This window comes from Lithobates pipiens, unplaced genomic scaffold (genome assembly GCF_037356315.1).
Source record: "Lithobates pipiens isolate NorthernLeopardFrog02 unplaced genomic scaffold, aLitPip1_a1.2 Scaffold_13, whole genome shotgun sequence".
In the NCBI taxonomy this organism is placed as follows: Eukaryota; Metazoa; Chordata; class Amphibia; order Anura; family Ranidae; genus Lithobates; species Lithobates pipiens.
The window spans coordinates 103,047,148-103,068,971 of NW_027507718.1; the positions used below are offsets into that span (position 1 = coordinate 103,047,148).

The window sequence follows — 21,824 nt, forward strand, 5'->3', positions numbered from 1 at the left end:
AAGTGAGTTGCATTATTTTTAATAATTTTGAATGGGTCCAAAGCCGTGTGTGTTACATGCAGTAGGTGCTTCAGGAGTAAATAAAAAAGAATATGCATACTAATACCAGGCCTTGATTTATAGAAAATAAAGAAAATGTGGGCTGTAAGTTACTTTCAGCAATTTCAGCACACAAATTAAAGCATTCACAGTCATGAATGTAACCCATTCACGGCAGTTGAAAACAGTGCTGTTACAGTGATAATACCTGTAATAGCAATCAAAGTTTAAAAAAATAAAAATAAAGCCCTGATCACTCCCCAGAGTAGTACAGTGTCACTGAACTACTCTGATGAAAGTATGTAAAAAAGAATACAAAAAAAAATGTTAAAAAATATCAAATCTATATTTTTCAGTATGCCTGATTACTGCTACACCAGTCATATGATGACGATGTACTGCATTGGTGACAGTATGTAAACAAAATGTGAAAAAAACATATTTCATTTAATTTCTTAATTTTCCAAAAAATTGTGACAAAAAAATTACCTTGGACTGTCTAATTTCCAAAAAGGGTCATTTGGGTGGTATTTGTACTGTTCTACTTGCAGATCGCCCCATGAACATTATGGGGACAGGGCGGCCACTCTGCACTGGATCACGTACATGTATCTGTAATCTTCGAGTAGGGGCACACGTATGCTCCGCCCCATCTTTGCTGTGATTCGGTACAGCCAAGACCTTCTGAGATCAGCTTAGGGTATCACAGTACAGAGCCCTGTGTTCACTAACAACATAGGGCTCTGTACATGGAGCAGAGATGTGGCTATATTTTTTCTATTTCAGCCACATCTACTAGTAAAAGTAGTACATATTGCACACTTTACACTTGTTAGGCACACAGTTAATACTTTTATTGCCCCTAGATGTTAACTCCTTCCCAGCCTGTACCATTAGTACAGTGACAGTGTATAGTATTATAACTGATCCCTGTATTAGTGTCAGTGGTGATGTCAATGTCAGTTATTCAGTTAGGTCCCACCCAGTGTCAGTTAGTGTCAGATTGCACACTGCACTATACCCTCATTTGTAGATGCTATAACTTGCTTTAGTCATATAGGGATGAAGGGGGTCAAATCTTCCGGAGGTCACATGCCTCAAGATAGGCCATCAGTACATCGGAATTGATGAATTTTCAAATAGATATACCATAGTTTGTACACGCTATAGCTTTCACCCAAACCAATTAACATACGTTTTTTGGGATACTAATTACCAAAGGCATGTAGCAGAATACATTTTTGCCTAAATTTATGAAGATTTTTTTTTTTATGGCTATGTTTTTAACAGAAAGTAGAAAATATTTTTTGGTTTATATAGCAACAAAAGAAAATTCCATTGGTTATTAAATAGCACCAAGAGAAAGCTCTATTAGTGTGATAAAATTATATAAATGTAATTTGAGTACAGTGTTGCATGACTGCGCAATTGCCAGTTAAAGTAGCACAGTGCTGAATAGCAAAAAATGCTCTGGTCATGAAGGGGTAAAACCTTCCAGAGCTCAAGTGGTTAAGAGCCTCAAGAAGTGAGATATGTCAAATATACTGTATATACCATAGTTTGTAGACGCTATAACTTTCACACAAACCAATTAATATACACTTATTGGGATTTTTTTTTTACTAAACACATGTAGCAGAATACATTTTAGCCTAAATTTATGAAGAAATGTGACTTTATTGGATATGTTTTAAAACAGAAAGTAGAAAATATGGTTTTTTCGAAATTTTTATATTTTTTTCCATTTATATATATAGCAAAAAAATGAAAAACCCAGTGGTGATTGAATACCGTCAAAAGAAAGTTCTATTTGTGTGAAAAAAATTATACTAATTTTCGCTTGTGCACAGTGTTGCATGACCTCACAATTGCAGTGCTAAATAGCAAAAAATCGCCTGGTCATGAAAGGGGTAAAATGGTTAATGTAAATGATTTACTTTATTATTAAGTAGGTATAAATATAGTTTACAATGACCAGACATTTGAAAGTATTACGTACATAAGGAAACAGACCTGCCAATCAATAAATTGTGTCAGCTAAACAGATGGTATTTTAAAATAGAGGGATTTCTAATTACCAAGTAAGTGCACTCCTGTGATCCAAAAGAGAAGTATGGCCAAAAATGCTCTGGTCACACTTTGCTTTAAAGGAAAAAAAGTACATATGAGTTTTCATGATGATAGGTTTTGATGCTTTTAGTTTTTAATATATATATTTGAGAGTTCATCTTTTTGAGAAAGCCCAGGTCCACACAAAACTTTTTAATTTAGTTTCTCATAGAGTCTGTAAAAGCCAGAGCTTCTGTCAAGTTTGCATTGCTCTCTGTATCCTCACTGGTAGTTGTCCCTTACACCCTGTCCCCAAGACCCCAGGAGAAGAAATGACAGGATGTGGGTGTCACTGATACATAAAGACACAGAAAGTGACACAAACCTGACATAGTTACAAATTTACTAAATAAATGGCTACTTTAATGTCTCTGTCCCCAACAAAGGAATATCCCCTAACTTCCTGTACATATTACACAATTTTAATAGTAAAGGAAGTGAGGTTAAATCTCCACATTGAGGACACAGATGGATATTGACAGACTCCCCCACCGCTGTATCATTTAAAATCTTTTATCTAGCATTAAACTTAAATTTTTCTCTTTTTGCTTGGTAAAAATGTGAAATATGCACAGTATGCAAATAAAGCTCATCCTGTGACATCTGTAAATCGCAAGTGACCATTTAGAATTAGTGATAAAAGCTGTCACGCTGCTAGTTTGCCAAATTAAATAAACTAGCTTCCGGCTCATAGTTTTTATTTGATTAATTTAAATGTTTTTGTTATGGGGGTTTTGATTTCATTTTGCTTATTATGCTCATTGATTTCTTTCAATTAATGTTTTAATTGATTTAAAATTTTAACATTCTTTGGCAGATCTTTATGGCCTCAGGTATATGAGTCATAGCCAATTGCTGCGGTAATGTGCAATTTTAGGCCATTCAAAATGAATAGGGCTGAAATCGCACTGCAAAGAACTGCATGTGAATCACACAAGAACCACACAACATTCCTCTGTGATTCACATGCAGTTCCTAGTGTGAATGGGCCTTAAAACTACACCATGGTAAGTATGTATGCATACTAACACATAACATGGGTTTCCTTTAGGTACTTCAGTTTCCTGCCACTCTTCAAAGACATAGTGCCACACTATATAACGTTACAAAATTCTAAATATATTAAATAACAATAAACCAACTATAAATTACTGTGCCATATAAGGTTGATATGATTTATAAAGTGAATAGTGCATAAACTACTAAAGTGCATACATCCTATACCAATAATGTTTGATCATTTAAGTGAACAATAATATATAATGTATAAATAAAGTCCATTCAAAATATGTTGTATTGTCAAATTCTTGTGATGATGCTCCAGATTTATCACTGTGACAGCAAACTGGCGCCCCCCCCCCCATGTGAATCTGCTTACCTCAGGGCGTGTGACCGCACAATTAAGTTTGGTCTATTCACGCATATGAACCACCGCTGGGTTCTGTGTAAATGGAACTCTGTGGGATCCTGAATTGTCCAGTGATGTTTCCTCCGTACATATTTTTGTAGAGCACAAACATATCGGACTGGGAGCAGTGGCAGCAGCTGAAAAAATAGCAAGGTCATATTTTGGTAGCTTGCAAGACACTCTAAGTTTTCAAAGACATAGTGGTAGGATAACTGGCTCCCATATATACATGAACATGAAAAATCTATGTATCAATGCAAAAAAAAGTTTTTAAAATGACCAATTTTTCAGGAGCAGTGATTTTAATAAGGCTTAAAGTGAAACAATAAAAATTAATAATTCCTTTAAATATCGTGCCTGGGGGGTCCCCTTAGTCTGCCTGTAAAGTGGCGCATCTGTGTGATGTGTACATCAGTGCCTCTGCAAAAAAAAATTTAAATTAAACTTGCTGTAATGTATTTCCCTCAATATAGATGAAAAATCAAGTAAAGATTGGTGTGGGTTCCCCCCAGTCCATACCAGGCCCTTCAGCGGAACTCCCCGCCAAAACAATAAAAAATTGGCGTGGGGTCCCCCCAAAATCCATACCGGACCCTTATCTGAGCAAGCAGCCTGGCAGACCAGGAAAGGGGGGAGGAAAGGGAGCACCAGCCCTCCTGAACCATACCAGGCCGCTTGCCCTCAACATGGGGTCCCCCCAAAGCACCTTTTTCCCATGTTGATGGGGACAAGGGCCTCGTGCCCGTGACCCTAGCCTGGTGGTTGCGGGGATCTGCGGGTGGGGGGTTTATCGGATTATGGAAGTCTCCTTTAACAAGGGGACCCCTAGATCCCGACCCCCTCATGTGAACGGTCATTGTACCCATTCACCCAAAAAAGTGTCAAAAAGTAAAAACCACAATAGCCAGTTTTTGACAATTCCTTTATTAAAAATAAATAAATAAAAAGTGTCCCGCGATGTGCATACATCTTCAATCACGCCGCCCAACGGACCCAAAAAATTGAAACAAAAAAACTCTGCCTCCATGGGAGACCTCCTGGCAATTGCTGTCTTTTGGCTGTGACATTTGTTATATAGGCAAGGGTGGGGCCATCCACTGATGTAACCAGATGACCACGCCCCCTCTGACATCACATGACCTCACATGATGTCAGAAGGGGTCGGGTCACTTGGTTACATCAACGGGTGGCCTTGCCCTGCCTATATAACAGCTGTCACAGCCAAGAGACAGCAGTCAGCGGGAGGCTTCCCATCACGACAGAGCTTTTTTTCTTTACTAATTTTCGGCTCCATCGGGCAGCGTAATTGAAGATGGGTGAACATGGCGGAGTTCAAAAGTTGTCAAAAACTGTCTATTGTGGTTTTTACTTTTTGACAATTTTTTGGTGAATGTGTAGGGGTACATTCCTTACCCATTCACATAGGCAGGATCTGGGGGTCCCCTTGTTAAAGGGGACTTTAGTCCACAGACCCCCACAACCACCGGGCCAGGTATGCAGAGATGAGGCCCTAGTCCCCCATCAACCTGGGGACAAAGTGCTTTGTGGGGACCCCAAAGCTCCCTCCCCATGTTGAGGGCAAGCAGCCTTGTAAGGTTCAGGAGTAGGGGGGGGCGCTTGCTCATCCCCCCTCTCCTGGCCTGCCAGGCTGCTTGCTCAAATAAGGGTCTAGTATGGATTTGGGGGGGGGGGTTAAAAAAAATTGGCATGGAGTTCCCCTTAAAATTGATGGCAGACCCGAAGGGCCTGGTATGGATTTTGAGGGGGACCCCGTTTGTTTGTTTTTCTTAATTCTGTTAGAGGGTTCCCCTTAACCACTTCAATGCACTATTATATACTCTGCACTGACTGCACTATATATATATATATATATATATATATATATATATATATATATACTAGACTGCCTGCACTGTGTATATAGTCTACACTGAATGCACTGTATATATATATATATTTATTTATATATATATATATACTACATGGTATATATATATATATATATATATATATATTGATACATTGCCTGCACTGTATATATACACTGACTATACTGTATATATATATATATATATATATATATATATATATATATATATATATATATATATATATATATATACAGTACAGACCAAAAGTTTGGACACACCTTCTCATTAAAAGAGTTTTCTTTATTTTCATGACTATGAAAATTGTAGATTCACACTGAAGGCATCAAAACTACGAATTAACACATGTGGAATTATATACTGAACAAAAAAGTGTGAAACAACGGAAAATATGTCTTATATTCTAGGTTCTTCAAAGTAGCCACCTTTTGCTTTGATTACTGCTCCGCACACTCTTGGCATTCGGTTGATGAGCTTCATGAGGTAGTCACCTGAAATGGCTTTCCAACAGTCTTGAAGGAGTTCCCAGAGATTCTTAGCACTTGTTGGCCCTTTTGCCTTCACTCTGCGGTCCAGCTCACCCCAAACCATCTTGATTGGGTTCAGGTCCGCTGACTGTGGAGGCCAGGTCATCTGGCGCAGCACCCCATCACTCTCCTTCTTGGTCAAATAGCCCTTACACAGCCTGGAGGTGTGTTTGGGTTCATTGTCCTGTTGAAAAATAAATGATGGTCCAACTAAACGCAAACCGGATGGAATAGCATGCCACTGCAAGATGCTGTGGTAGCCATGCTGGTTCAGTATGCCTTCAATTTTGAATAAATCCCCAACAGTGTCACCAGCAAAGCACCCCCACATCATCACACCTCCTCCTCCATGCTTCAAGGTGGGAACCAGGCATGTAGAGTCCATACGTTCACCTCTTCTGCGTCGCACAAAGACACGGTGGTTGGAACCAAAGATCTCAAACTTGGACTCATCAGACCAAAGCACAGATTTCCACTGGTCTAATGTCCATTCCTTGTGTTCTTTAGCCCAAACAAGTCTCTTCTGCTTGTTGCCTGTCCTCAGCAGTGGTTTCCTAGCAGCTATTTTACCATGAAGGCCTGATTCACACAGTCTCCTCTTAACAGTTGTTCTAGAGATGTGTCTGCTGCTAGAACTCTGTGTGGCATTGACCTGTTCTCTAATCTGAGCTGCTGTTAACCTGCGATTTCTGAGGCTGGTGACTCGGATGAACTTATCGTCCGCAGCAGAGGTGACTCTTGGTCTTCTTTTCCTGGGGCGGTCCTCATGTGAGCCAGTTTCTTTGTAGCGCTTGATGGTTTTTGCCACTGACACTTTCAACGTTTTCCCAATTGTTCGGACTGACTGACCTTCATTTCTTAAAGTAATGATGGCCACTCGTTTTTCTTTACTTAGCTGCTTTTTTCTTGCCATAATACAAATTCTAACAGTCTATTCAGTAGGACTATCAGCTGTGTACTGTATCCACCTCCTGCACAACACAACTGATGGTCCCAACACCATTTATAAGGCTTGAAATCTCACTTATTAAACCTGACAGGGCACACCTGTGAGGTGAAAACCATTTCAGGTGACTACCTCTTGAAGCTCATCAACAGAATGCCAAGAGTGTGCGAAGCAGTGATCAAAGCAAAAGGTGGCTACTTTGAAGACCCGAGAATATAAGACATATTTTCAGTTGTTTCACATTTTTTTGTTAAGTATATAATTCCACATGTGTTAATTCATAGTTTTGATGCCTTCAGTGTGAATCTACAATTTTCATAGTCATGAAAATAAAGAAAACTCTTTTAATGAGAAGGTGTGTCCAAACTTTTGGTCTGTACTGTATATATATATATATTTATATATATACAGTGTATACTTATACAAAAAGGCCTGCACACCACAAACTAACCTGCCTAATTGCCTAATCTAGCTCAAGTTCTACTCTCCGCGTTATTATTACACTATACACGGCCTCCGTGTAAGCAGCCTTATATAGTGTGGGGTGTGGACTTAGCCCCCTGAGCCATGATTAGCTAAAGGAACCCGCTGTGATTGGACAAAGCATGCAGGTCAGGTGCATGCTTTGGCCAATCAGCAGCCATCAATGCATTGTGATCTTGCAGCACGTTTACGGGGCGCTCTGCGCCGCTCGAATTTGCCACATATGTTCCGTTCAACTCGAACATCCGGACCATCGCTATTGGCTATGCACATGTGTTATCACATTTTGCATGCTGGTCTTAAGCTCATGCAAATGCTGAGGGTTGAGGAAAGACCTGGTAACCTATATTGTAAAAATCTTGCCAATCTATGGAAAAGAGAAGTTCCAGCCTGTATTAAAAAACAAACAAAATACTAAATAAACAAATACTGTAGCTACTGACTTTTAATATAGGAACACTAACCTGTCCAGGGAGCCCGCGTTGTCCCGGGTGCTGTAAATGACATAGGTCGCCGCTGCACCCTTACACAGAAGTGGGAGCAAGTGCCTGTTTTTGACAGGTATCTGCTCCCCCCACTCCCCGATATGTGTTAAATGTGGCACTGGGGGGGGGGGGGGGGTGGGCAGATAAGCGGAGCTTCCACTTTTGTGTGGAACTATGCTTTAATTATATGCCAATATAATAATAATAAAGGACAATAGTTTGATTTGCATATAAGCACTACTTATGAATGAAGTTTAGGTGCTGTTTTCTCTCCTGATACAGAAAGAAGGGACCTTGCTGTCAAACTGTCAGCCCAGCCCTTCAGATTATGCTGGCTGAGCAGCTCTTCTGGTAATATCTACAGGGCTCCACTGTAAGTTTGATAACTAGTCTTGATCTGAGTTTCTGGAGCTCTGCAAGATCTTGCTTAGAATTAGACAGGTACTCCTACTCTGTGTATAAGTCGACACTGCCAGTGCTTCTGAAAGACAGAGCAGACCAGCAATAAATCTGATAGTGAAGAACCGCAGATTACACTAAGTAAGAGAGCTACTTGTCTTGAGTAATCTGTGATATACGGCTGTCTATTTGACAGCTGAGCCCTCAATATCATCTACAGAAGATAGACCCCACACTAGCTGCAGCCTTTCACCACAGCACCCTAGGCAGGAGCCTTTTTTTTCTTCTGTATCAATCCAACCCTGTCATTCCTATAAGCCTCTTGTTTCACTAGGACTAGTAAACTGCCAGAAGCCACTTGAAGACTGATGATATTTAAAGTTTTACTAAATCAACATCAGTAAAATCAGTGTGTATATGCAGTAAAGCATGTTTGTTATACTCACTGTAGAACTTATGGGATAATTCCTCTACATTCTGTAAAAAGGCTGTTTGATCCTGTCTTCTCTGATCCCCCCCTTCTTCTACTGTCCCTAATCCATCTCCTGATAAGATAGAGCCTTTGGGGTCACTCTGCACATGCTCAGTTTGGTGTGTATTGCTAGGGAGTTTTTTTTTCTCTTGGGAGGGTACATGTGATCAGCAGAGGGCCAAACAGCACTGTCCAGACAGAGGGTCAGGGGTCCTGCAGCCTCATAAGACAGTCAGAGGAGAATGAAAACTCCTCTTACAAGCTTTAACCAGACAATGACAGAAGTCACAAGACTGCTATATACTGCTGATGAGAAAAGGTATTTAGAAGTTTATATTTACTAAAACTATTGCATTTCCATGTTCTGTGTACTGTGGGAGACCAGGTATAGAGAATGCATGGTCCTGGGTTTAGTAACACTTTAAGGAAAAACTACAGGGAAATTAAATGCTATTTACAAACCCTTAATACTCAGACAGTATCTCTACTGCTTGATGAAATGCAAAAAAGAAGGTGGGAAGCAGATGACTGACACAAAATATCTGCAAAACTCAAGCAAGAAGCAGACATGAGGCTGGGTTCACACTATGGCGAATTGGATGCAGTTTCCCTGCATCCAATTTGCATAGCAGAAGATTGTGACTGACTCTCTGTGGAGGCGGTTCACACATCTTCAGAGCGGCTCTAGTGCGAATTGCACAGGAGCCCTGTGAACCTTTTGGTCCATTTCATGTTGGAATTCAGCCCAAAATTCTGGCTGAAATTGGACCTATGACAGTGAATGGAGATGCACCGGACTCCTGCTGTGAGCCACTCCTTGCTGCGGTGTGAACCCAGCCTAAAACTCACTAAGACATAAATCATTTTTAAAAATGTCTTGCCTTTCAGGGTATAATAGCCATACAGAACACAGAACATTAATAAACCTAAGGACTTGTATGCAAAAGCCAGCCGCCGTCAGTTTACATACAGCGAGAATCTCCTGTTTACTCAACAGCCTCTTTAATAGGAAGTCCTGTCTGCTGGGCCGGCATTGGACCAGTGTTCTGTCTATCATAGAAGCTGGTCCAGGTGGAGGGACTTTGTATTAAAGAGGCCGCCAAGTAAACAGGAGATTCTCGCTGTATGTAATTGGATGGCGCTCACCCTGCCCCCTCCCTGTCCCCTCCGAGGCAGCAGTAATCTGAGGGGAGGCTGCAGATGGGCATTGATCTGGTTGCATTCATGGCAATGGTGAAGCTGCATATGGGCATTGAGCAGGCTGCAGATGGGCATTTATCAAGCTGCATTGATGGGCAATTGTGAGGCTGTAGATGGGCATTGGTCAAGCTGCACTGATGGGCAATTGTGAGGCTGTAGATGGGCATTGAACAAGCTGCATTGATGGGCAATTGTGAGGCTGTAGATGGGCATTGATCAAGCTGCATTGATGGGCAATTGTGAGGCTGTAGATGGGCATTGAACAAGCTGCATTGATGGACAATTGTGAGGCTGTAGATGGGCATTGATCAAGCTGCATTGATGGGCAATTGTGAGGCTGTAGATGGGCAATTGTGAGGCTGTAGATGGGCATTGATCAAGCTGCATTGATGGGCAATTGTGAGGCTGTAGATGGGCATTGATCAAGCTGCATTGATGGGCAATTGTGAGGCTGTAGATGGGCAATTGTGAGGCTGTAGATGGGCAATTGTGAGGCTGTAGATGGGCATTGATCAAGCTGCATTGATGGGCAATTGTGAGGCTGTAGATGGGCATTGATCAAGCTGCATTGATGGGCAATTGTGAGGCTGCATTGGTGGGCACTGACCCTTATTTTGCTTTAAAGTTCATTATTTAAAATTTGAGTTTTTTCCTAAAACCTTCCTACTAAAATGAAGGTGTGTGTGTTATACGCCTGTGCGTGTTATATGCCGATAAATACGGTAGTAATAATTTAAATAATAAGCTGAATTTTCGACTTGGAATCAGATGGAAAAAAGTATAAATCTTGGGTGAAAGTTATGTAAAAAAATGTATAAATAGACCTCTAAGCACATATCAACTGAATGTGCTAATAAATAACAAACATGAATAATAATGAATAAAAAAATAACTCAAAGCACAAACTGTATTGTTGTCCTTGGTGGAAAATGCTGTGTGCTGCATATTCATTTCTAGTTGCAGCTTAGTAATGAACTATATTTGCTCTCAACAATTTATTGCCAATGCCCATAATATTGACCTTGGACACTTTACTTTTGGTGTCAGCTAAAATAGTCTACTTCTGTAAGATACTTATTTTTATATATAAATCTTTCATTGTCAAACACATTTTTAGCCAGGTGTTTGGCTAAGAATGATAATGAAAGAAACACTGGCGGCAGCTGCCCTCTGTAGCTGCTGCCCTGCGATGCTAGTTAACAGCTATTTAAGCAAGAGGGAGCTACTGAGCAGAAAGAGTCTAATAGACCCCACATCTGTCATTCCAAAGCCACTCCCACCCATCAAACTTTAAACCCCTGGCGCCAAACTCCTCTCTCAATGCTGCCTCTGAACCCACAGCCAGCGTTTGGAAATCTACTGTACCTGTCTGGTCAGTACCCCTCCTTTCCACCCTTGTCCTTCCCGTTATCCATCATCCTCTCAGTCCCTTCACCACCCATTTTCCTTCACCCTACAGCCACGAGTGCAGCTGTCCCAGCACTACACCTCATCACCCCAGACTCACACACGTGGCATTCGTATCCATCCTCTTTGACAGCTATCACTGCTCCCTGGTCTCTTGAGCATGCTCCTTGAGCATGCTCACACAGATTCTCCGACAGACATGCAGGAGACTCAGAACCTTCTCTTCTTCTGACAGCTTTCAGAGTGACTTCAGCCTCCCCTGACACCATTCTGCCTTTCCTCATTGCCGCCCAGTTTGTGAGAGGATCCCCATCTTTCACCTCCACGTTCCCCCATCTTTCTTTTTATTCACTTCTCTTCTCCAGTCTTTCCCTTGTCACCCTTAAACAGCAGTCCGTCAACCCCAAACCCCCCCATTCCTCCATGCCCACTCGCAGTCCCACTTACACCTTGCCCCCCAACAATCTCACTTCCCTAGCTGATGCTCCCCCTTTCTGCCCTAGCCCCACCACCCTCTCCCAACTTTCCCTTCCCACATTCCCAGTTTCTGCATCTCAGTATACTTTTTTCCTTTGCAGATTCATGTGCCAAAGGCAGTCCCTAACAGGACCATTGTTTAATAGCTTTCAACAGCAGGTCAGTGTTGATATCGCCTCTTATACCGCCTGTACAATACCAGTGTCCCAAAACACTGCTATTCCCACCGTTATACATTGATGCACACACATGACATACCATCAAAAGTCCATATAGCCAAATTTTGCTACCCAACTACTACACTGACAGTTCAGTATGCACTGCTATCTATGTCTAATTTGATTCCTATTCCACATGTACCCCATTTCATTGTAATTGACTTCAATCCCTTTGATCTGTTTTAAGTTTAGGTAAATAGTTTTTAGTCAATATATATGTATATACGTTTTTATGCAGTATCTTTTCTAGTAGTAATATTGATACATACTATACTATACATACTATTCAACGCTACATGTTGCATATATCTTGACTGAGGTTGTTCTTGGAGTCGAGGGACAGAAAATAAATCACAAATTACCAAGCAGCTCTTGTAGGGGTAGTACTACACATTCTTAAGTGTTGTACACACTCTAGCATTAAGAAACACTTACCTAATGAAAAAAAGATTTCAGGGCCGCAGTGGATAGTGTATGGTATATTATTGGAGAATAAAGATATTGTTTAGTGTCACTTTAATGCACAAAAATTGACTGGTTATGCACACAATCATTTTTTCACCACTAATTGTTCTTTGTACTGGCTTCTGAAAACAACAAATGCAAAAATGTAAAAGTTGTATAAAAAGCTTTGGTGAAGCCTTTCCTTTTTTTATATGGAGGGACCCATGAAATAACCTTCCAGTCTCAGGAAACTTCTTCTAAATAATTACTATATCTACAGATTACAGTACATAAAGGTAGATGGATTGAAACACCCTGCTGAACCAGCCAAATTTCGATCAGTGTGTGGCTGTCCCTGTTTTTCCTGTTATTCCTCCTCTACAGCTAAGAAGGTAATGGGTTCCAGCAGTTATTTATCTGAAAATCGATCAAGGAACCCCTAGGCTCCGCTGAAGGAATCCTAGGACTTCTCTGAACCATTGTAGAGAAATGCTGCTTTAATGCATTATAACACTTTTAGCAAGTGATTTTCAACTTATGAGTTATAGTGAGCCTCAACAGTGGCCCCAAAAAACACCAAAGTGCCACACATAATATTCAGTATACAGTATGTAATGTTACAGAAGGCTGTCGGGGAAACTGCACACAGACTAAAGCAGATAGTCATGGCCAGGGTTGGGGACCAGAGCTTTTGGAAGTTACACATTAGACCAAAAAAAGAACTACTCAGAAAGAGAGAGGAACAGAGGGCCTCTCCAAATGAGGGACAATTGGAAGCTATAAACAACATATAAATAACCGAATTGAACCATCCTTTAAGTGATGTACAATAAATACATGTGGGTGCATCAAAATCATAAGGATGCATGCAAAAGCCCCCCCAGCCCCCCTAAAATAGCCAGTCCCCCACAGTAGCCTACAGGTAAGTACTGCAGAACAGCTGTCTCTCTGTAACAGTGCAATATGGTCACACTTGTTAGTGCACGTGTTAATTTAGTTGACAAAAACATTTTCAGTGACTAAATGAATACTATTTTAGTCTACTCAAATACAACAAAAAGAAAAACAATTGAGATGATCATAATTACGACTAAAACTAAAATGGTATTTTATTCAAAAATATGTCTAAAACAAAATTTAGATTTGACATCAAAATTAACAGTGGTCTGTTAATATCATAAATAATAACATATTCGATTTTTCACTTCAGCAGTATATAATGAGTTTGGAAACTGTATTACAATTTAACTACACCCATTTTATTTTAGACGACTAAAATTCGTTTTAGTCAACTAAAATGTTCTGGAGATTTTAGTCGACTAAAATGTACTGGAGATTTAGCCGACTAAATATGACTAAAACTAAAACAATTGCAGAAGACTAAAACAGAACTAAAACTAAAATGCCATTTTAGTCAAAAGATTAAAACTAAATTTGAAATCTGCTGCCAAAATGAACACTGGTCATCGCTACAGTTCTCCAGCACTACCTGCTAATTGTGAAACTGTAGGTAACAGTGCCAGTGCTTGATGAACTAGACTATTGTGACTCAGAGCGAGCTTATACAGGACTAGGGATGAGCTTCGCGTTCGAGTCGAACATACGTTCGACTCGAACATCGGCTGTTCGCCCGTTCAGCGAATTCCGAACATTATGGGCCGTTCGCGCCAAATTCGTGTGGCGCTCACGGCCCACAATGCACTGCGTCATCGCAGTGCATTGCTGGCTCATGATTGGCCAAGCATGCACTGTGACCCCGCATGCTTGGCCAATCACAGCGCCAGCAGCGAGGAGAGCCATGATTGGCCACAGGCAGGATGCCTGTGGCCAATCATAGCTCAGGCTGTGTAGTACACGCCCCACACTATATAAGGCCGCCAGCGTGGCGGCCTTGTGTAGTGTGTTGGCGTCTGAAGCAGTTAGTGGGTGTTCTGTGTACCTTCAACACAGTATACACCGATCGTTATCGGACGATTTTTCGATCTTGCTCTTCTGTAGTGGTTGTTGTCTGTGTGCCCTGACCGTAGTATACACCGCTATATTCACCTCACCTATATAGCTAGCGATATATCTATCTTTTATAATAGAGCTTGCAGTCAGTAGTGTTAGGAGCTTGTGTGTGCTGTCTGCGTGCTCTGTACCCAGTACACACCGCTATATCCACCTACATAGCTCTTCTCTATTTGAGCCATCTGCCATCTGCAGGAGTTATTGGAAGTTGTGTGTGCCTCCAGCACAGCACAGTATACATCTGTATATACCCCTTTATCTCTGGTGTTCTATAATAAAGGCATCTGCAGGAGTTAGTGGGTGTTGTGTGCCTCCAGCACAATATACACTACCCAACTGCTGTTTTACCCAACTCCCTTCAGGCCATTACCATGTCTGGAAGGCCAGCAAGGAGAGGCAGACAGGCGCGAGCCAATAAAAGAGGGCAAGCAGGCTCTGTGTCTGGAGACAACAGTGCTGGTTGTGGACGCGGTGCATTGTCATCAGCACGTGGCCATGGGACACGCTTGTCCTTCTTTTCGGCAGCTGGACATGTTGAACCGCAACATGCCAACGACTTGGTAGAGTGGATGACCAAGCCCTCTTCATCCTCCTCATCCTCTCTCACCCAGTCTCAGGGTACTAGCAAAGCAGCTGCCAACGCATTGTCTTCCCTCGTCTCAATGTCATCATCAGTGACTCCTTCCCTAGACCCACCACGTCCTCCTGAGGAGTCTCCTGAACTCTTTGAGCACAGTGTTGGGTACATGCTCCAGGAGGATGCCCAGTGTTTTGTAGGCTCTGATGATGACACTCAGCTAGAGGAAGGCAGTAGCGTGAATGCAGATAGAGGGGATGCTCAAGAAGGACAGCAATCTGACAGTCATGTTCCACAAGCTGCAGCATACTGCCAGGTTTGCTACAGCGATGAAGAGGGAGGGGATGATGAGGGCATTGACTCCACGTGGGTGCCTGGTAGGAGAGAGGAGGAGGAGGAGGCACATGTCCAATGAGGCAGGATGCCCTCCGGGGGCCAGCTTAGGGGCAGTACACCGACTGAATCACACCACAGAGCTCCGCCTGTGCAGGGCGCTGCCTCTGCGCGTTATTCTAAAAGTTCTTTGGTGTGAGCCTTTTTTGAGACGAGTGCATCAGATCGCACCGCTGCTATTTGCAACATATGTCTCAAGCGTATCTCGCGTGGCCAAAACATCAGCCGCTTGGGCATCACATGCTTGACCAGACATATGTTGACCTGCCATGCAGCTCGTTGGCAAGCGTACCTCAAAGACCCACACCAAAGAACAAAGCGGACCTCTCCTTGCTCCTCATCAGCTAGCATCTCCAACCCCACTAGACCTTCAGTCCTCTCTGAAACCTGCTCTGAGAGGAATGAAGGTGTAGAATTAGGTGTGTCACAGCCAAGTGCTTCCGGGCACTCTGCTAGCAGTACACCCACATCCGATTATAGCAGGCAAATGTCCCTGCCCCAGCTGCTGGACCGGCGAAAGAAGTTCACTCCCAGCCATTCACATGCCCAGCGGTTGAATGCTAGCTTGGCTAAATTGCTAGCACTTCAACTGCTGCCTTTTCAGTTGGTAGACTCGGGCCCCTTCTGTTAGTTTGTACAATGTGCGGTACCTCAGTGGCAGGTCCCCAAACGCCACTTTTTCTCACGGAAGGCGATTCCGGCTCTCTACCGGCATGTGGAAGGCAATGTCCTTGCCTCGCTGGACAGGGCAGTCAGCGGTAAGGTGCATATTACCGCTGACTCATGGTCCAGCAGGCATGGACAGGGACGTTACCTGTCTTTCACGGCCCATTGGGTCACTCTTCTGGCAGCTGGGAAGCATGCAGGACAAGGTGCAGTAGTGTTGGAGGTTGTTCCGCCACCACGCCTCCAAAATGCTACTATTGTTTGTGACACACCTCTCTCCTCCACCCCCTCCTCTTCTTCTTCCTCCATGGCCTCTTCCAGTGCTCTGTCCTCAGAACCAGCGGTGCTCCGTAGGCGTTCCAGGGGCTACGCAAGTACGCAGGCAAAACAATGCCATGCCGTGTTGCGCTGGTTTGTTTGGGGGACAGGAGCCACACTGGGGCGGATGTTTTGTCAGCTCTGCAGGGGCAGGCCAAGAGGTGGTTGACGCCACACCAGCTTAAGCCGGGAATGGTGGTTTGCGACAATGGCACCAACCTCCTCTCCGCCCTCCGACAGGGACAACTGACCCATGTGCCCTGTATAGCTCACGTCCTTAACCTGGTGGTGCAGCGGTTCTTGGGCAGGTACCCCGGCTTACAGGATGTCCTGAAGCAGGCCAGGAAAGTCTGTGTGCATTTCCGCCGATCATTTATTGCCTGTGCTCGGCTGGCTGAGCTCCAAAAGGAGTTGAACCTGCCCAAGAACCGCCTTATATGTGACATGCCCACCAGGTGGAACTCAACGTTGGCCATGCTGCAGCGGCTGCACACGCAGCAGAGGGCCATCAATGAGTACCTGTGCGACTACGGCACCAGGACAGGGTCAGGGGAGCTTGGTTTTTTCTCACCACGCCAGTGGGGCATGATCAGGGATGCATGCACTGTCCTGTCACCGTTTGAGGAGGCCACAAGGATGGTGAGCAGTGACAGTGCATGCATCAGTGACACTGTACCTCTTGTCCACCTCTTGGAGCATACGCTGCGTGGAATAATGGACAGGGCACTTGAGGCAGAACAGAGGCAGGAAGAGGAGGACTTCCTTGCCTCTCAAGGCCCCCTTTATCCAGACAGTGTTCCTGCTGTGCCACCCATCACACAGGAAGAGGATAAGGAGGAGGAAGAGGAGGAGGAGGATGATTGTGTCAGCATGGAGGTGGAGGCTGGCACTCAGCATCAGCAGCAGCAGCAGCAGCAGCAGCAGCAGCAGCAGTCTTGTAGGGATGATTTACAGTACCAAGAAGCACGTGGACTTGTACGTGGCTGGGAGGAGGTAGCTGTGGATCATGTTGTCCTTAGTGACCCAGAGGACTCCGGACCGAATGCCTCAGCTAACCTACGCTGCATGGCCTCCCTGATCCTGCAAAGCCTGCGGAAGGATCCTCGTATTCTTCGGATCAAGGAGAGGGACCATTACTGGCTGGCCACTCTCCTTGATCCATGGTACAAGGGTAAGGTTGCCGACCTTATCTTGCCATCGCAGAGGGAGCAGAGGATGAGACATCTCCGGGAGGCATTGCAGAATGGTCTGTGCAACGCATTCCCAGAGACTGGGAGGTTACAAACTCCTGGTCCTGGACAACGTGTTGCTGAGGCATCGGTCAGAAGGAGCGGTGGAGAAGGTGGCCGTCTGACTGATGCTTTCAGACAATTTTTTAGTCCGCAGCCCCAAGGTATGATCGGTTCCAGCAACCATCGCCAGCGTCTGATTTACATGGTGCAGGAATACCTAGGGGCAAGGTCAGACTTGGACACCTTTCCCACCGAAAATCCTCTGGCTTACTGGGTCTTGAGGATGGATCACTGGCCAGAGCTTGCACAGTATGAAATTGAGCTACTGGCCTGTCCTGCATCCAGCGTTCTTTCGGAACTCACCTTCAGTGCTGCTGGTGGCTTTGTTACCAATCACAGGGTGCGCCTGTCCACCGAATCAGTTGATCGACTGACCTTCATCAAGATGAATCAGTCTTGGATCACCCACAGCTACCAAGCACCTGAAGCTGATGTAACCGAATAATTTTTTTTGAAATATCACATCCCTTCAAGACTGCCTATGCTGATGCTGAGTGACTGTCCTGTTATGTTGATTGTCTATCCTCTTCCTCCTCCGCTGATATGTTGGAAGAACATTTCTGGTTCTGGGTGATGCCATCAGCCCAATTTTTCTGCCCCTGTTTAACAGGGGCGTTTAATTACAATTTTTGATGCAATGCTTTGCAGCAGGGCTAATTCCTGCAATAAAACTAGAGTATATGGGAGAGGTTGCAGTGTGGTGGCACCAGCACCAGTGCCTAAGGCCCAATTTTTCTGCCCCTGTTTAACAGGGGCGTTTAATTACAATTTTTGATGCAATGCTTTGCAGCAGGGCTAATTCCTGCAATAAAACTAGAGTATATGGGAGAGGTTGCAGTGTGGTGGCACCAGCACCAGTGCCTAAGGCCCAATTTTTCTGCCCCTGTTTAACAAGGACATGTAATTACAATTCTTGATATAATATTTCACAGGAGGGCCCGTTCCTGTGCCCACCCAGAGTAACTGTGAGGACTTATAGTGTTGTGGCACCAGCACCACAACCACCAAAGGTCAATTTTTCTACCACTGTTCAACAATGGCATGTAATTACAATTCTTTATATAATCGTTCACAGCAGGGCGCTCCAGCGCCCACCAAGAGTCACTTTCAGGGCTTACAATGTTGTGGCAAAACCAACACCTTGTTCCGCCATTTCTGCAGAGCATATAGGGCAGGCCCCTACTTTCAAACATCCAACTTACAAACATCTCCTACTTGCAAACGGAACGAGACAACAGCAAGGGAGATGAAAAAAGATGGACGACAAAACAAATTACACAGGGGTGATAACCCTTCCCTATGTTTTCCAAAAAGCTTAAAAATAGTTTTTTTGACTGGAGCTACACTTTAAAAATGTACCAGTTGAAAATGACAAACAGATTCAACTTAACACAACAAACCTACACAGTCCCCGTCTTGTTTGCACCGCCTGTATACTGCTGTTCTGAGTATATAGGGCCTGGGGGCCACACGCATTTCCTTTTTTTAATATGGGTACTGGGTTCCCCTTAATATGCGTACAAGACCCAAAGGGGCTGGTAATGGGCAGGGAGGGCTACCCATGCCATTTTTCTCAATGATTTTCAACCATATTGCAGGAACCAGATATAACATTAAAACCGCAAGCAGTTTTAAATGATGTTATTTCCGTTTAATGTCATTTTGTGCAGGGACTGTTCTAAACACGGGAAACACGTGGCACTTCACAGGCATACTACAGACACCCCCCAGGCACCATATTTAAAGGAATATTTCACTTTTTTTTTCACTTTAATCGTCATTAAAATCAGTGCTCCCGCCAAAACGGCCGTTTTTAAAAACATTTTAGGCATTGACCCATGTCCCCTGGGGCAGGAGCCAGATCCCCAAACCCTTTTTAGGACAGTATCTTGCATATTAGCCATTAAAATTAGCACTTTTAATTTCGAACGTTCGAGTCCCATAGACTTTAGTGGGGTTCTAAAGTTCGTACGAATTTGGGGTCCGTTCGAAAGTTCTGGTGTGAACCGAACCAGGGGGGTCTTCGGCTCATCCCTATACAGGGCTTACTTTCCTTGCAAAGTTGGCTGAACAGATGGGTAGGGGTGCAAAAAAGGTAAACATGTGCCGCTGGTAAAGGGGCTTTAACCGTTTCCGGACCGTCCACCGCATATATACTGCGGCAGGGCACCCTGGCTGCGCAAAATCACATACCTGTACATGGAGCGCTGCTCCCGCTGTGATTGAACACAATCTATGTAAACAATGCAAACTGTCAGGGAGCAAAAGAGAGATCTTGTGTTTCAGCTAAACTGAAATACAAGATCTCTCTTTTCCTCTAGTTTATCCACTCCAACACAGATAGAAAGCACACCCCAGACATACATTTAAAGCTTTGATTGCCCCTTCCCTGCCAGTGTCATTTATACTGTGGCAGTGCATTTCTTTTAGCACTGATCACAGTATTGGTGTCGTTGGTCTCCAAAAAGTGTCACTTATCCCGCATACACACGACTGGACTTTCTGGCAGAAAAGGACCGACGGTCGTCCCGGCGGAGTTACGATGGACTGAACAGACTTGCCCACACAAAAATGGACCAAAGTCCGTCCATTTTGAATGTGATGACGTATGACGGGAATAGAAAAGGAAGTTCAATAGCCAGTAGCCAATAGCTGCCCTTGCGTTGTATTTGGTTCCGTCGGACCAGCATACAGACAAACGGTTTTCCCGATAGAAATTGATTCAGTCGGACAGATTTGAAACATGTTCTATTTCTAGGTCCATTGGAATTTTTGAAGAAAAAAGTCAGATGAAGCCCACACACGTAATATCCGACGGAATGATTCCGTCTGACCTTTTCTGACAGAAAGTTTGGTCATGTGTAGGCGGCAGTAGTGTCCAGTTTGTCTGCCGCATTGTAGCCTTCTCACTAAAACTCGCCGATCGCCCCCATTACTAGTAAAAATAAAAATGCCATAAAAATATTCCATAAATTGTAGATGCGATAACTTTTGCGAAAACCAATCGATATGCGCTTTTTGCGATTTTTTTTCCAATAATATGTAGCAGAGCACATATTAGCCTAAATTGATGAAGACATTTTTTTTTTACATTTATTTTATTGGGAATGTTTTATAGCAGAAAGTAAAAAATATTGCTTTTTATTCAAAATTATCGGCCTTTTTTTGTTTATAGCACAAAAAATAAAAACCACAGAGGTGATCAAATACTGCCAAAAGAAAGCTCTATTTGTGGGAAAAAAAGGACATCGATTTTATTTGGGTACATCGTTGCACAATTGTCAGTTAAAACAACGCAGTGCCGTATTGCCAAAAATAGCCTGGTCAGGAAGTGGGTAAAACCTTCTGAGGCTGAAGTGTTTAAAGTGAACTTGTTTCTTGCCATGCAAGGGTAAACCATAGGTTTTTCATTAATGGTGGATGTGCATTTTGCAAAGTGAATTTTGTCTTTGCTCAGTAAGTTAGGTTATCTTGGGTATACACACATATATTTTCATGCAGCCTGTGGGCTGAATGAAAATAATCTAACAGATCTCTCCGTCCACACTGTACAGTGTGGAATCTCCTGCTGTGGCTATTGTATTCTGTACACCAAGTTAGTCTTAGCTACTATACAAAAAAAAAAATACAGTTTTTACAGAGCTTAAAAATGTAAGCTGAAATGTATGTATACACAAAAGTAAATGTTTTATAGGAGTGATTCAACCTACATACCTCCCTGCAAATGCGTTCAGAGGGCAATATTTATTATTGTTTCAAAATGATAGAAAGTCTGAAGGCAAACAGCTTCTGCCACTTCTCATCTTTAGAAAAGATACCATGCTCTGTGACTTCAGAATCATGGGTGCACCCTGTATTAAATGTTTTTTTTACAAAGCAAAAATCTAATTTAAATAGTGAAAATAATATAAAACATGTTAAATATATCTGTAAATAAAATTGACCCAAAATCAATATAGTGCTCCTTTAGGCTTGTTTAAGCGTGTATCCACATTTTTAAACCACAGGCAGATAAAAAGAATCAAAATATATCAAGGTAGACTGAACTGACAGTGAGTACACAAC

At 43.1% G+C, this 21,824-nt stretch overlaps 1 protein-coding gene across 2 annotated transcripts in view; it reads right to left on the bottom strand.

Annotated features, from left to right (window-relative positions):
- Window positions 1-21,824, bottom strand: part of FRMPD1 (FERM and PDZ domain containing 1) — a 278,358-nt gene that overhangs the window by 146,801 nt on the left and 109,733 nt on the right. Inside the window, exon 2 of one of the 2 annotated variants that reach the window (XM_077475353.1) lies at window positions 3,527-3,693. The exons of the other annotated variant lie outside the window; for it this stretch is intronic. The gene's annotated coding sequence lies outside the window, so the exon portion shown is untranslated. The remainder of the gene's footprint in view (window positions 1-3,526; window positions 3,694-21,824) is intronic. 2 annotated transcript variants of the gene reach the window in all.